This window comes from Orcinus orca, chromosome 19 (assembly GCF_937001465.1).
Source record: "Orcinus orca chromosome 19, mOrcOrc1.1, whole genome shotgun sequence".
Classification (NCBI taxonomy): domain Eukaryota; kingdom Metazoa; phylum Chordata; class Mammalia; order Artiodactyla; family Delphinidae; genus Orcinus; species Orcinus orca.
In genome coordinates, this window is record NC_064577.1 from 6,641,598 (window position 1) to 6,654,417 (window position 12,820).

General features: G+C 42.4%; 1 protein-coding gene and 1 long non-coding RNA gene across 2 annotated transcripts in view; one reads left to right on the top strand and one right to left on the bottom strand.

Moving 5' to 3' along the window:
• The window catches only part of ABR (ABR activator of RhoGEF and GTPase), a 178,057-nt gene that overhangs the window by 4,434 nt on the left and 160,803 nt on the right, over positions 1 to 12,820 (top strand). The window lies entirely within an intron of this gene.
• The window catches only part of LOC125962089 (uncharacterized), a 279,527-nt gene continuing 270,476 nt past the window's right edge, over positions 3,770 to 12,820 (bottom strand). Inside the window, exon 2 of the long non-coding RNA XR_007473489.1 lies at positions 3,770 to 3,887. This is a non-coding gene — a long non-coding RNA (uncharacterized LOC125962089). The remainder of the gene's footprint in view (positions 3,888 to 12,820) is intronic.

Sequence of the window (12,820 nt, forward strand, 5' to 3'; positions counted from 1 at the left end):
CTGAAGCCAGACTGCTTGTGTGACCTTGGGAGAAGTTATTTGAATTTTCTGTGTTTCAGTTTTCTCATCTGCAAAATGGGACTGATAAATACAGGTTACATCATACCATTGATATGAAGAGTAAATGGGATATTATTTCTAAAGGACTTTGAACAGGCCCTGGCACATAGTAGGCACCCATAGTATTAACTAACTACAACTGTGGGTCATTTTCTTTGAGTTAATGCTTCAAAGCTTCCCACTCCCAGATCATTCTGGATCACAGATGGTTGTTTTCTTTTCTTTGCTTTTTTTATTGGGGTATAGTTGTTTTACAATGTTGTGTTCGTTTCTACTGTACAGCGAAGTGGAGTTCTCATTAGTTATCTATTTTATACATATTAGTTATGTATGTTAAATCCAATCTCCCAATTCATCCCACCCCCCCTTGTTGTCCATATGTTTGTTCTCTATCTCTGTGTCTCTATTTCTGCCTTGCAAACAAGTTCATCTGTACCATTTTTCTAGATTCCACATATATGAGTTAATATATGATATGTGTTTTTCTCTTTATGACTTACTTCCTTCTGTATGACAGTCTCTAGGTCCATCCACATCTCTGCAAATGACCCCATTTCGTTCCCTTTTATGGCTAAGATTCCATTGTATATATGTACCACAACAGATGGTTTGGTTTTCTATGATGCACGTGTTTTTTCTAGCAAGGCTCTGGCTCTTTCTAGAACCTTCCAGGAGCAGGGCAGGACCCAGGGCAGAGTGGTAATCTTGGCTCATGAGGCTCTCTTGCCGGATTGGCCCTCAAATTGTTTCTCCCTCTCCACCAGCAATCAGGCCCATTATCTCTACTCAGAGAACCTCACCTGATGGGGTTTTATTGCACAATTCAGGCTTTGCCTTCCTCTCAGCGTTTGGAGGAGAGCATGTGAGGCCTCCCATAAAAAGGCCCAAAGGCAGAGGTTCTCCCCTCCTTGGAAAAGGCCCGTTTTCTCTTAGCTAAGGGACAGATCCCCATACCAGGACACACTTGGGTTTGTTCTACATGTAGTAGGCAAATCAGGGTTTAAGTCAGTTAGCATGCCAGTTCTTTTAGTATCTTCCCTTTAGCACCTTGCAGCCTTGGTTGGTACCAAGAAAGACTAGGCCACGTTGGCATGGATGCGGGTGGTAATGTGAATGGGGTGGGGTGGGGGTCGCAGAGCTAGAATCAGCCGTGTTGGGTCATGTGTGCTTTGAAGACAGACTTGTGTGTGTGCCCAGGCTCTGCCCCGCAGCAGGTGTGAGGCCGTGGACAAGCCACTGGCCTTTCTGCACCTCAGTCTCTATTAACGGAAATAACAAAAGTAGCTAATCTTCCTGGGGGCTTACTTTGTGCCCACTCCTGTTCTAAGCATTTTACACATATTAACTCATTTATACCACACAACAGCTTCATAAGACAGGCACTATTATTATTTCCATTTTACATATGTTAAGCATGAGACTCAGAGAGCTTAAATAACCCTGCCCAAGGTTACCCAGCTTGTAAGTGGCACTTGGGATTTGAATCTAGGCAGTCTGACTCCCAAGTCCGTGCTTTTAAACAGCAAACTATACTGCCTCAAACAATAGCACCTACTTCCCAGGGTAGTTATGAAAATTACCTAAAATAAAATACTTAAAGAGTTTACTTTTTCACACAGTGACCATTAAGTGCATATGTGTGATGTGTATGCATTAGTATTATTTTCTTTATCACTAAAGTCCCCAGAAGACCCCAGTTCATCTGCTGTTGAGGTGAACCGTGAGGGCTGCCACCTGCCCATGGGGCTTCTGCGTGGACTTGGCCTCACAGGTGAGCAGACCACCTGCTGGATTTTAGATCTTCCCTCCTCAGCTGGGAGCTCTTGGGCAGACACAACTGCACACCCACATGTGGAGGTCTTGGTATTTTTGCTTTCATGTTGGCATGCTTCTGTGCCAACCCTGCCAAAGAAGTTGGGTAACATGTCCTTCCAGGAGTTTACATATCCCTCCTGTAGCCTGTGGCATCCCCTTTGCCACACGTGGACCAAAGTGCGCTCGTCCAGCTAAAGCCCAAGTCAGGCATCCTTTTGACTGGCAGCAGCTATTCATCTGGTATTCTGATGTAGTTCAGATGACAAAGTCAATATCATTAATATTTTAAATTGGTAGCGTTTTCTCCTTGCGTTAAACTTTGCTTAGTGGAGGATGAGCAGTCATTTTTGCCAGCCCTTGGAAATCCTTCATTCATTCACTTGTCCATTCCACTCGACAAGGATTTATGCAGGTCTTACTTTGTGCCAAGTCTGTGTTAAGGGTCAAGATGGCAAAAGTCGGTGACCTGCCCTCAAGGTTCTCACTGGCTTTTTTGCTTCCGGGGTAGAAACCAAAGGTTTTTAGATAAACAGCTTTCCAGCAGGTAACTTGTTAAATCCTGAAATGAGTGACTAAGTAAGGACTGCCATTTAGAACCTCAGTGACAGAAGAAGAAAGGATCTTAGATTTGGTCTTCCAAATCTAGGATCTTCCTGGCCCTATCCAGACAGATGAGGACCCTGGAGCCCTAAAAGTAACCTCAGGGTCACATGCTTATGACCCTCAAGGCAGGGTCTAGGAGCCAGATCTAGGCTCTTTCCATTGCATCCTATGGCCTTTTCTTTCTTGGAATTTTAAGCAGAGAAAACTTAAGATGTGAGTCCTATCAAACAGCAGTCCCCAACCTTTTTGGCACCAGGGACTGTTTTCATGGAAGACAATTTTTCCAAGGACCAGGGCGGGGAGATGGTTTCGGGATGATTCAAGCGCATTACCTTTATCATGCACTTTATTTCTATCATTATTACATCAGCTCTACCTCAGATCATCAGGCATTAGATCCCGGGGGTTGGGGACCCCTGCTGTCAAAATCATAGTAACAGGAGCAGCAGACTGTCTCATTTAGCCTCATTTAGTGGGTGGAAGTTATTTGTCCCACTCTATAGGTGAATATGCCGAGGCTGGGAGAGGTGAGGACGTTTACCCAGCGTCAAACAGCTCGTGGTGGAGTCAGCATTGGAACTTGGGTCAGGCTTACAAAACTGACACTCTTTAACTTCCAGTATGTAAGGCTGTCCTGGACCAGCTGTAGAATTCCAGATTTCTCTACTACTCAGGAGGCCCTGGCATCAGATTCTCCCAGGCTGCCAATGGAGACTTTTTAATCTTCATGGGAAATGCGTTTCCTACTAGGCACTCATGTTACCTAGTTCATTTGGGACCTGATGGTTTTTTTTCCCCTTCCCATTAGTGACTCATGAGATTTTTGCTCCAGGAAGAATTCCTTGTGTTCGTTGGATGTGTCTGAATATCTTAAGTCAAAGTATGGAATTTTTAGCCTTAGCTGTGAGGGAGTAATTTTTTTCCCATTCCCTGTTGCGGAGAGATATTAAAAAACTACTTGAGACGCGTGAGCTGGTGGTTGGCTACGATTCATCTGTAGCCAGAGCTGACATGGCCTCACTGTTTGCTTGGTTCTTTAATGCGTGGTACCCCCCACTCCTCCCCCCGCCCACCTTAGCAACATCTACACCTCGTGAACATCATTCGGCCAGGGGGTGTGGGTGGGTTTGTTAACAATGTGTTCCTCCTCTACAAGAGGTAAATGTAACCAAGCCTGAAAACTTTTCTATTCTTCTCATCTGTTTTTCTTCTGGTGAAGAGACTATTCACAAAGCAATTGGCCCTGTGTTTGATTCTGAATCTTTGTGTGTTTTCTTTTTTATAGATTTTGTTTATTTATTTATTTTTGGCTGTGTTGGGTCATCGTTGCTGCGCGCGGGCTTTCTCTAGTTGCGGCGAGTGGAGGCTGCTCTTCGTTGTGGTGCGCAGGCTTCTCATTGCGGTGGCCTCTCTTGTTGCGGAGCACAGGATCTAGGCGTGCAGGCTTCAGCAGTTGTGGCACACGGGCTTCAGTAGTTGTGGCTCGCGGGCTTTAGAGTGCAGACTCAGTAGTTATGGCGCGTGGGCTTAGTTGCTTTGTGGCATGTGGGATCTTCCCAGACCAGGGCTCCAACCCGTGTCCCCTGCATTGGCAGGCAGATTCTTAACCACTGCGCCACTAGGGAAGCCCTCTTTGTATTTTAAGTCAGGATCTTCATACCTTTTCTTTTTTTTTGGCTGTGTTGGGTCTTCGTTGCTGTGTGCAGGCTTTCTCTAGTTGCAGCAAGCCGGGGCTACTCTTCGTGGCAGCGCGCAGGCTTCTCATTGCGGTGGCTGCTCTTGCTGTGGAGCACGGGCTCTAGGCGCATGGGCTTCAGTAGTTGCAGCACGCGGGCTCAGTAGTTGTGGCTCGCGGGCTCTAGAGTACAGGCTCAGCAGTTGTGATGCACGGGCTTAGTTGCTTTGCCTCATGTGGTATCTTCCTGGACCAGGGATCGAACCCATGTCCCCTGCATTGGCAGGTGGATTCTTACCCACTGCACCACCAGGGAGGTCCCCCAGACCTTTTCTTAGCTTTGAAAGAATGGTACAAACACTTTCTGCATCTGAAAAGCGGGCTGGATGTTACCCAGCTTGCAGGGTTGTGAGGCTTACCTTGGACAAGTTACTGACTCTCTCTAAGCCCCAGTTCTGTGTCTGCCAAATAGGGGTGATAATGATAGGACTGTGTCATAGATGTGTCGAGAAGCTTCACTGAGATAATGTGTACAGGGTGTATAGCACACAGCAGAGCACATAAGTGTTTAATAAATCTTAGATGGTGTTACTATCTAAGAGTTACTATCTTCAGTCCAGAAACGTTCAGCTGGCTGAACCAGGCCACAGCTCATACTCACATTTCTTCATGGAATAAAGTCCCCAAGCCTCTTCATCTGCCTCTTTGTTTCCTTTCTTACCCTGCGCCAGCTCCAGAGATGTTTCGCTCCTTCAGAGGGAAACAAGCTTTCTTAGCCCTCTGTGGTCCCTGGTCCTTCCCCAGTCAAGCCCTGTCTCCCCTGCAAAACCATCATCTGACTTCTCCTCATTTCCTACTCTCTACCCACTTGGCTTCGGCCAGTGCTCCTTCTTGCCAGTGTCCTTTCCAGTGCTCTTTCTGGCATTTGAGATGCCCTCCCCCCTTCACTTCCCCAATTGGAAAGCCAACCCTTCCTTTAAGGCCTGGCTTTTCTGTGGAACCTTGTATTGGTTAAGATATGGGTTTGCTGCATTCGACAAAACCCAAAAAAGCAAGATAGAGGTTTACTTATCTCTCATGTAAAAGAATACTAGAGATAAGCAGTCCAGGGAGAGGATGGTGACTCTATGATCATCAGGAATTTAGGCTTCTTTTTTTTTTAACATCTTTATTGGAGTATAATTGCTTTACAATGGTGTGTTAGTTTCTGCTTTATAACAGTGAATCAGTTATACATATACATATGTTCCCATATCTCTTCCCTCTTGCATCTCCCTCCCTGCCACCCTCCCTGTCCCACCCCTCTAGGTGGTCACAAAGCACCGAGCTGATCTCCCTGTGCTATGTGGCTGCTTCCCACTAGCTATTTTACGTTTGGTAGTGTATATATGTTCATGCCACTCTCTCACTTTGTCGCAGCTTACCCTTCCCCCTCCTCATACCCTCAAGTCCATTCTCTAGTAGGTCTGCATCTTTATTCCCGTCTTGCCCCTAGGTTCTTCTGGTCTTTTTTCTTTTTTTAGATTCCATATATATGTGTTAGCATATGGTATTTGTTTTTCTCTTTCTGACTTACTTCACTCTGTATGACAGTCTCTAGGTCCATCCACCTCACTACAAATAACTCAGTTTTGTTCCTTTTTATGGCTGAGTAATATTCCATTGTATATATGTGCCACATCTTCTTTATCCATTCATCTGTTGATGGACACTTAGGTTGCTTCCATATCCTGGCTATTGTAAATAGAGCTGCAATGAACATTGTGGTACATGACTCTTTTTGAATTATGGTTTTCTCAGGGTATATGCCCAGTAGTGGGATTGCTGGGTCGTATGGTAGTTCTATTTTCAGTTTTTTAAGGAACCTCCGTACTGTTCTCCATAGTGGCTGTATCAATTTACATTCCCACCAACAGTGCAAGAGGGTCCCCTTTTCTCCACACCCTCTCCAGCATTTATTGTTTGTAGATTTTTTGATGATGGCCATTCTGACCGGTGTGAGATGATATCTCATTGTAATTGTGATTTGCATTTCTCTAATGATTAATGATGTTGAGCATTCTTTCATGTGTTTGTTGGCCATCTGTATATCTTCTTTGGAGAAATGTCTTTTTTAGGTCTTCTGCCCATTTTTGAATTGAGTTGTTTGTTTTTTTGATATTGAGCTGCATGAGTTGCTTGTATGTTTTGGAGATTAATCCTTTGTCAGTTGCTTCATTTGCAAATATTTTCTCCCATTCTGAGGGTTGTCTTTTCGTCTTGTTTATGGTTTCCTTTGCTGTGCAAAAGCTTTTAAGTTTCATTAGGTCCCATTTGTTTACTTTTGATTTTATTTCCATTTCTCTAGGAGGTGGGTCAAAAAGGATCTTGCTGTGATTTATGTCATAGATTGCTCTGCCTATGTTTTCCTCTGAGAGTTTGATGGTGTCTGGCCTTACATTTAGATCTTTAATCCATTTTGAGTTTATTTTTGTGTATGGTGTTAGGGAGTGTTCTAATTTCATTCCTTTACATGTAGCTGTCCAGTTTTCCCAGCACCACTTATTGAAGAGGCTGTCTTTTCTCCACTGTATATTCTTGCCTCCTTTATCAAAGATAAGATGACCATATGTGCGTGGGTTTATCTCTGGGCTTTCTATCCTGTTCCATTGATCTATATTTCTGTTTTTGTGCCAGTACCATACTGTCTTGATTACTGTAGCTTTGTAGTATAGTCTGAAGTCAGGGAGCCTGATTCCTCCAGCTCCGTTTTTCGTTCTCAAGATTGCTTTGGCTATTCGGGGTCTTTTGTGTTTCCATACAAATTGTGAAATTTTTTGCTCTAGTTCTGTGAAAAATGTCAGTGGTAGTTTGATAGGGTTTGCATTGAATCTGTAGATTGCTTTGGGTAGTAGAGTCATTTTCACAATGTTGATTCTTCCAATCCAAGAACATGGTATATCTCTCCATCTATTTGTATCATCTTTAATTTCTTTCATCAGTGTCTTATAATTTTCTGCATACAGGTCTTTTGTCTCCTTAGGTAGGTTTAATCCTAGATATTTTATTCTTTTTGTTGCAGTGGTAAATGGGAGTGTTTTCTTAATTTCACTTTCAGATTTTTCATTATTAGTGTATAGGAATGCAAGAGATTTCTGTGCATTAATTTTGTATCCTGCTACTTTACCAAATTCATTGATTAGCTCTAGTAGTTTTCTGGTAGCATCTTTAGGATTCTCTATGTATAGTATCATGTCATCTGCAAACAGTGACAGCTTTACTTCTTCTTTTCCAATTTGGATTCCTTTTATTTCTTTTTCTTCTCTGATTGCTGTGGCTAAAACTTCAGGCTTCTTTTTGCTTTTCTGTCTCAAGGTTGCCTCATGGTCCAAAATAGCTGCTGGAAATCCAGCCATCACATTCGTGTTTCAGACAAGAATTAGAAGAAAGGGAGAAAGGACATAAGAGTGAGTAGCAGCTGTTGGTCTGCCTTTTAAGGCACTTTCCTAGAAGCCTCTCATGACAATTTCTGTTTAGATCTCATTAGCCATCTCTAGCTACAAGGGTGGCTGGGAAATGTAGTATTTTATCTGGGCATATGGCCACCTCAAATAAAATAGGGGCTCTGTTACAAGGAAAAATGGAAGAATTGATATTGAGTAGGCAACTAGCAGCCTCTGGCACAAGCTTTTTCCAAGTACTCCAACCCATCTTGTGGTTCTTAGAGTGAGCCCCACATGTACACAATTGTTTTATTATTGTGCCATCTATTAATTCATTGACCCAATGAACAAATAACAACTGAACCACTGCTCTGTGCAAGGCACGATGCCTTTTATATGTTTACTGTTAAGTGTTGCTCTCAAACCTAAGAGGTTAGCTGGCTCCTTGAAAGCAGGGATCAGGGCTTATGCTTCTTTTTTTCCCTCACAACAGTATCTTTCACAAGGCTGGGCACACAGCAGGTACTTGAAAAGTACCTGGTTGATTTTCTAATAGTCGCAAAAGAGAAGCTCAGTGAAGACTTAAATTCCCTAATGTGGTACTGTGCCCAACTATTCTGGTTGTGTAAGGTTTGTTTTGGGTTCAGTCTGGTTTTGAGGAACCATAGCAAGGAGAGTGGGGCCTGGGTCATCTCTAAACATCAGGGCTGTGTTGTGGCCACACGGACTTGTCCAGGTGTTGGGGTGGATTTGGCTATTTTGCAAAACTGGATTCTGTTTGGATACTAAACTAGAATGATAAGCAGAAATGTCTGCACCCGCCTGACTTTCCTTAACACTGCTCTGTCTGTGTAGCTGTTTTCACACTGCATGAATCGCTCCCGTTATTTCTGCACTGCATAGCTGCAGAGTAAATCTTCAGTCTTTCCGCAGTGAGCATCAGCTTCTGTCCGTGTTCCTGTCTTCCCATTCGTTCCCTGCTCTTGTCTGCCTGAGATAAGACTGTCTGAAGGGAGGTTGCCTAGAGCGTATGTCACATCTTGTGGCTGAGAAAATGATTGTTTTAAAATTTTTATTGGCACTTAGGAAGAAAGGAACTAGAAGATATTTTGCTTCTACAACCTGCAAGGCACTGTGTTACATGCTTAACCTACATGGTCACATTTAATATTCAGAACAGTCTACTGTTCTGTTCTTACTGTAAAGAAAGTAATACTATTCTCATTTTGCAGATGAGGAAACTGAGGCTCTGACCTGTTAACTAACAAGCCCAAGTTTGCTTAGGGCTAAGTGGTGGAATTATTCTTTCTCCCATTAAAATAATTAATTAATTTTATTGAGAGATAATTCACATACCATAAAATTCACCTGTTTAAAATGGATAGGCATGGTTTTTACTATATTCACAAAGTTGTGCAGTCATTGTCACTCTCCAATTCCAGACCATTTTCATCAGGTCAGGTAGGACTGTTTCGAGCCTAGACTTCTCCTACAACTTTGCCATTTCCTTTTCTAATTTGCCACATGCAGTGATTTAAAATAACTAGACTGGATTTGGAGGAACATCAAGGCTTGTTTGGGTGAGATGTATACATAAAAAGAGCATCGCCTCTTAAGTCGCTTTCTTCCCATTACTGCAACAGTCCTGGTGCCCCTTGAATTGCTGCAGAATGGGGCTGGCTTTAATTTCTCTGGGCCCCATCCTACCCCATTTGTGTTTCCTGAACTTGGGGCAGGGGGCAGAATATCCCAAACTTGAGGTTCCATGAGCACCCCTCATTCCTGCCCTGGGGTTGTGATTGATATGGTGAGAGGCACCCTTATTCTGACCTGTATCTTATTTGTCTCTGTAGCCCCAGAATGTCGTAGTGCCTGACATAATGGGAGATGCTCAATAAATGTTGATGAATACCCAGAGGTTTATTCCATTACCTCTAATGTAAATCACTGCTATAACTTATTGTTCTGCCCTTAGCCTTTCTCCTCCAGCCCCAGTTATCTTCCACATTAAAGACAAAGCGATTGCTCTAGCCCCTAAATCTAATGAGATTAGACTGCAGTGATCATACTGGTTGACTGTCCCTTTAAAAGACTTTCCCCCAAGTCCTACCTAACAACTGCTACTTCCATGCTATTGGCCAACACTGGGTCATATTGCCCATAGCTGCAAAGAGGGCTGGGCAATCAGGAATTTACACTCTTCAGCCTCTATAGTAAAGAGTGTTAAGGTAGAAGGGGACTGTGAATGGCTTTTGGAAAACCAGCCCAGTGTTGGCTCCACAATCCTCCCCTGAACTTGTGCATTCATTTGAGCAATTATAAAATGATTTAAAATGGTTTGCCTCTCTGTTTTCCCCACTGGATTCCAAGCCCCTAAATTGTGTGTGTTAGAGGATGACCATTTTTAAAAATTCTAGTATCCCTGCCCCTAACACCATGCTGGCATACGGTGTTTATTGAACAATAAAAGAAAGATTGTACATTTTCAAGTAAGAATTTTGTGGGATTGGGACTATCTGGGCAGACTCTTGGGGTCTTTAAGCATTTAAAACCTTTTTCATTTTCTCTTCCCCTTCCTCTTCTTATTCTTTACCTTTCTCTTCATCTCTTCTTCTCCCTTCTCCTCTTTATTTTTGGACCAGTAGGATAAGATGTATTCTAGAGCTGTGATTCTCAAGGGATGTGCTGGCTTCTTCTTCCTGAAGCTATTTTCAAACATTACATGCCCCAAGGAGATTTTGATGTCTGCCCTTCTGGCTTAGTACCACAATCCACCTGCCCACCAGTTGAGAATTTGCCATTTTGTGCCCCTCTTCCTGAGAGGAGTGTGCTGTTTCCGGAAGGTGGTCAATGCACAGAAAGGCCGATATTCAAACCTGCCCAACTAGGCCCTCCCCAACTCATGAAGAACTGTGCTAGTCATTAGGACCATAAACTAAGCATTTTGGTTCCCCTTTGCTGTCCAGGAACATGGTAGGTAGGATTATATTCCTGGTTCCCTTGAAATTGAGTAGGACTATTTGCCTAGTTCTAACCAATGAATTTGAATGGAAGTGATTGTGCAACTTCCAGACCAGAGCATTTCATGCTGGTATGAAACCCTTCAGAGCACTTTTTTCCCTTTGCTATTGCAACGTATACTGTTCCCAATGGTGGCAATTTTGTCAGCCTGGGTCCTAGGGGGAGGGCAATACAGAGCAGAGCTCCTATTCAACCTTCAGTGGACATGTCCTAGAGTGAGAAATAAACCATTGTTATTTGAAGCCACTGAAATGTTTGGTGCTGTTAGTTACTGCAGCATTACCTCATTTATCTTGACTGACACAAACACCTGACTTATTTTCATACAGAAGAATGGCTCTCTGAGCCTCAAAAATCAAAGTAATTTCCTGAAAACCTCTAAGTTCCCTTCTCACTAAGGCCAAGTGGTAACCATAGCTGTTTGTATGTGTATATGAGAGGGTAGGTCTCAAAAATGTGAAAAACAATGTTAGAAATGGCTAAACGGTTTCACCATTGTTTCATTCAGTGATTTGCTGGAGGGATTTATAAGACCCAATAGCAGATTGTACGCATGGCTAAGTTTTTTTTTTACAGAGGATACAGAGCAAAAGCAAGAAAAAATATATGTATCAACAGACTCCAGAGAGGTCCAGCACAGGCTTTTGATGTCCTTCCTTGTCTTAGGCCATATTGGAATGCTCTCTCTCTAACAGCAAACACGAAGACATATATGGAATATCTTCCCCTAATGAAGTCTGTTTCAGTCTCAAGGTTTGAGACTGTTTTTTACCATAAAGAATAGATTATACCTATGCAACTTTGTTTATTTGATTGACAGAATAAAACACACTTTAGGGGCTTCCCTGGTGGCGCAGTGGTTGAGAATCTGCCTGCCAATGTAGGGGACGTGGGTTCGAGCCCTGGTCTGGGAAGATCCCACATGCCACGGAGCAACTAGGCCCGTGAGCCACAACTACTGAGCCTGTGCGTCTGGAGCCTGTGCTCCACAACAAGAGAGGCCGCGATAGTGAGAAGCCCGTGCACCGCGATGAAGAGTGGCCCCCACTTGCCACAACTAGAGAAAGCCCTCGCACAGAAACGAAGACCCAACACAGCCAAAAAATAAATTAATTAATTAACTAAAAAAAACCCAACAACACACGCCTTAGGATAATATTTTATCCTAGTATTTATGCAAATAAACAACCTAACCTTATACCTAAAGGAACTAGGAAAAGAAGAACAAACAAAACGCAAAGTTAGTAGAAGGAAAGAAATAATAAAGATCAGAACAGAAATAAATGAAATCGAGAATTTAAAAAAATAGGAAAGATCAATGAAACTAAGAGCTGATTCTTTGAAGAGATAAACAAAATTAATAAACCTTTTGCCAGACTCATCAAAGAAAAAAGAGAGAGGACCCAAATAAATAAAATCAGAAATGAAGAAAGAGAAGTTACAACCAGCACCACAGGAATACAAAGGATCATAAGAGATTACTGTGAACAATTATGTGCCAATAAAGTGGAAAACCTAGAAGAAATGGATGAATTCCTAGAAATGTACAATCTCCCATGACTGAATCAGGAAGAAATACAAAATATGAACAGACCATTACCTGTAAAGAAATTGAATCAGTAAAAACAACAACAACTCGCAACAAACAAAAGTCCAGAACCAGAAGATTTCACAGCTGAATTCTACCAAACATTTAAAGAATTGACATCTATCCTTATCAAACTATTCAAAAACATTGAAGAGGAAGTAACACTTCTGAACGCATTCTACAAGGCCAGCATCACCCTGATACTGAAACCAGACAAAGATACCACAAGAAAAAGAAAATTACAGGCCAGTATCACTGATGAACATAGATGCAAAAATCCTCAACAAAATATTAACAAACTGAATTCAACAGTATATTAAAAGAATCATACACCATGATCAAGTGGGATTTATCCCAGGGATACAAGGATGGTTTAATCCCTGCAAATCAGTCAATATGATGCACCACATTAACAAATTAAAAAATAAAAATTATATGATCGTCTCAGTAGATGCAGAAAAAGCTTTTGACAAAATTCAACATCCATTTATGATGGTAGTATATTAACTTCATTTATGATGATGGAATGCCTAAATGTCTGATTGCCCAGATCTCTGAGAAATGTGATTTCCTCAGGGATTTTGCACACTTGGAATGAACATGACACTTAGAAAAGTTGCAGAAGTACAATGCAAT